This window comes from Rhinolophus ferrumequinum, chromosome 8 (assembly GCF_004115265.2).
Source record: "Rhinolophus ferrumequinum isolate MPI-CBG mRhiFer1 chromosome 8, mRhiFer1_v1.p, whole genome shotgun sequence".
NCBI lineage: Eukaryota > Metazoa > Chordata > Mammalia > Chiroptera > Rhinolophidae > Rhinolophus > Rhinolophus ferrumequinum.
Window position 1 is genome coordinate 19,377,719 of NC_046291.1, and position 4,135 is coordinate 19,381,853.

Consider the following 4,135-nt stretch of genomic DNA (forward strand, 5'->3'; position numbering starts at 1 on the left):
ATTAAGGTCTTTTGCCCACTTTTAAATTGAATTGTTTTTTGTTTGTTTGTTTTGTTTTGTTTTGTGTTTTTTTTGGTGTTAAGTTGTATGAGTTTTTTATAAATTTTGGATATTAACTCCATATCAGATGTATCATTGGTGAGTATTTTCTCCCATTCATCAAGTTGTCTTTTCATTCTGTTAATGGTTTTCTTTGCTGTGTAAAATACATTTCAGTTTTTATGTAGTCCTATTTGTTTATCATTTGTTTTGTTTCCCTTGCCTGAGGAGATATATCAGAAAAAAAAAAAAAAAACGTTACTAAGAACAATGCCAGAAAGTTTACTGTCTACTGTGTTTTCTTCTAGTAGTTTTATGGTTTTGGGTGTTAAAATTTAAGTCTTTAATCCATTTTGAGTTTATTCTTTATATGATATAAGAAGGTGGTCTAGTTTCATTTGTTTTTTTTAAACAAAATTTTATCTGTCCAGTTTTCCCAGCACCATTTATTGAATAAACTGTCTTAACCCCATTGTATATTCTTACCTCCTTTGTCATAGATTAAATGACCATATAGGTGTGGATTTATTTCTGTGCTCTTTATTCTATTCCATTAATCTATATATCTGTTTTATGCCAGTGCCATGTTGTTTTGACTACTACGGCCTTGTAGTACAGTTTGATATCAGGTAGCATGATACCTCCAACTTTGTTCTTCTTTTTCAAGATTGCTATGGCTATTCGGTGTCTTCTATGGTTCCATATAAATTTTAGGATTATTTGTACTAGTTCTGTGAAGAATTCCATTGGTATTTTGATAGGGACTGCACTGATTCAATAGATTGCTTTGGGTAATATGGACATTTTAATGATGTTAATTCTTCCTTTCTAGGAGCATGGTATGTTGTCATATGTATCGTCTTCAATTTCTTTCTTTAATGTCTTATAATTTTTCTGAGTACAGGTCTTTTACCTTCTCGGTTAAATTTATTCTTGGGTAATTTTTTTCTGTAATTGTTTTCTTAATTTCTCTTTCTGATAGTTGGTTTTTTATGTGTAAAATGCAACCAATATCTGAATATTAATTTTGTATCCTACTACTTTACTGAACTCATTTATCAGTTCTAATAATTTTTTGGTGGAATCCTTAAGGTTCTCTCTACATAGTATCATGTCATCAACAAATAATGACAGTTTTACTTCTTGCTTTCTAATTTTGTTGCCCTTTCTTTCTTTTTCTTTTCTGATTGTTGTGGCTAGGACTTTCAATACTATGTTGAATAAAGTGGTGAAAGTGGACATCTTGTCTTGTTCCTGATCTTAAGGAAAACACTTTTAGCTTTTCATTGTTGAGTATGATGTTATCTATGGGTTTGTGTTGTAGTATGTTGTTATGTTGTAGTAGGTTCCCTCTATTTCCACTTTGCTAAGAGTTTTCATCAAAAATGGATGCTGGATTTTGTCACATGCTTTTTCTGCATCTATGATCATATTACTTTTAGTTTTCATTTAATGTGGTGTACCAATATCTGTGATTTGCAGATATGAACCATCTTGCATCCCAGGAATAAATCATACTTGATCAAGGTGTATGATCTTTTTAATGAATTGCTGAATTTCGTTTGCTAATATTTTATTGAGGATCTTTGCATCTATATTCACTAGGGATATTAACTTATACTTTTTTTTTTTTTTGTAATGTTTCTGTCTCATTTTGGAATCAGGGTAGTGCTGGCCTTGTAAAATGAGTGTGGGAGCCTTCCTTCCTCTTGAATTTTAAAAAACAGTTTGAGAAGAATAGGTGTTAATTCTTTGTATGGTAAAATTCACCTGTGAAACCATCTGGACCAGATCTCTTGTTTTTGGGAGTTTTATGATTACTAATTCTATTTCATTAGTAGTAATAAGTCTGTTCAGATTTTCCGTTTCTTCTTGATTCAGTCTTGGATGATTGTATGTTTCTAGGAATTTATTTATTTATTCCAGGTTGTCGGCATAAAAATAGTTCATAGTATTTTCTTATATTCCTTTTTATTTCTGTGGTGTTGTCACTTCTCCTCTTTCATTTCTGATTTTATTTATTTGAATCCTCTTTCTTTTTTTCTTGATGAGTTTGGTTAAAGGCTGATCAATTTTGTTTATCTTTTTAAAGAACCAGCTCTTGGTTTTATCGATCATTTGTATTGTGTTTTTAGATTCCATTTTGTTTATTTCTGTTGTGATCTTTATTATTTCCTTCCTTTTATCCAATTTGAGCTTTGTTTGCTGTTCTTACTTTAGTTCCTTTAAGTGTAAGATTAGATTGTTTATTTGAGATTTTTCTTGTTTCTTGAGATAGGCCTGTATTGCTATGAATTTCCCTCTTAGGATTGTTTTCACTAGGTCCCATAGATTTTGGGTCATTGTGTTTTCATTTTCGTTTGTCTCAAGGTGTCTTTTGATTTCTTCCTTGATCTTATTGTTGACCCATTCATTGTTGGTGGCATGTTATTTAGCCTCCATATGTTTGTGTGTTTTTCCATTTTTTTCTTGTAATTGATTTCCAGTTTCATGTCATTGTACTCAGAGGAGAAGCTTGATATGATTTCAATCTTCTTAAATTTATCGAGACTTTCTTTGGGGCGTAACATGTGATCTATCTTGGAAAATGTTCCATGTGCACTTGAAAAGAATTTACATTCTGCTGTTTTGGGGTGAAATGTTCTAAAAATTATCCATTAAATCCATATGATCTGATGTGTCATTTAAAGTTGCTGTTTCCTGGTTGATTTTCTGTTGGGAAGATCTGTCCAGTGATGTCAATGGGGTGTTAAAGTTCTCTACTATGATGGTGTTACTGTTAATCTCTCCCTTTACAAGTATGTCAGTCAATATTTGCTTTATACTGAAAGTGCCAAAAAATGTATACAAGTGGACACTTTGGTCAGCGTTGCTCAAGCAGTAGTTAGCCATAATCAGAAGTGTCTGGACACTGATGGTAACCACTTTGAGCATCTCTTGTGATTGCAGAAGTCAAATGTGGCTTGTATTTTATCGTCTGTTATCGGTATATATTGAGTATTACAATTTTAATACAGTTTTCCTTTCTTAAAATGAGTATACCTTTTTTGAGCACTCTCTGTATATTTAGGTTCTCCTATGTTGGGTGCATAAATATTTACAAGGGGTATATCCTCCTGTTGGAGCCATCCCTTTATCATTATGTAATGTCTTTCTTTGTCTCTTACTATAGTTTTTTAAGTCTATTTTGTCTGATATGAGTATTGTTACCCCAGCTTTTTTTTTCTTCCATTTCCATTTGTATGAAATATCTTTTTCCATCCCTTTACTTTTAGTCTGCATGTGCCTTTAGATCTGAAGTGGATCTCTTGTAGACAGCATATGTATGGATCTTGTTCACTTAGCATCCACAGTGATTACTCTAAGTGTGATTCTGGATTCTAGCTATCATAGGGAGTGTACAGATGAATGTGACCTTTAGGGCTCTCAAAAATCATGTGGTCCAGTGTGGAGGCTCAGACAAGATCACACTATCACAGAAATTTGTGAAAACACCATAAATGAATTGCAAAACGTGAGGAAGCCTACAGAACAATGTTTCCCAGACTCTGGATTGGCCAGTGTGGTAAAATGCCACCACTAACAAAAATGTTGGGGAAGTTTACATACAAGAAAGGTACAACCACCACTATCCACTTTGACTATCGTTTTATAGAAAAAGGACATTTTAATACCAAAAAATCTATGAAGGAGAATATCAAAGTAAGCAAAAGTTCTTAAAAATGAAAGGAATTTTGTTTTACTGAGAAAAAAAAAGACAGTAATAAAAGTTTAATGAGTGGTGCTAACCGGAGTTTTGAGAAAGACAAAACAGTTTTTTGTTCGTTTGTTTTTTGTTTTTTAATTTTGAGGGGAAGTAAGACTCACCTGAATTCTTAAGCAGCTATGCTTGTTGCAGGTATTATAATATAAACAGGCTTTGGGAAATTCACATGTGGGTAACTCACAGACAGGAAAAAGACCAATTTTCTTTTATAATAGTACATCATGGGCATTCAGTGAGCTACAGATACATGGTTGGGGTAAATATAATAAATATTAAATTCAGTAATTTAATAGTGTCTCAAAGACTTGAACTTAACTTCAAAAGCATTCA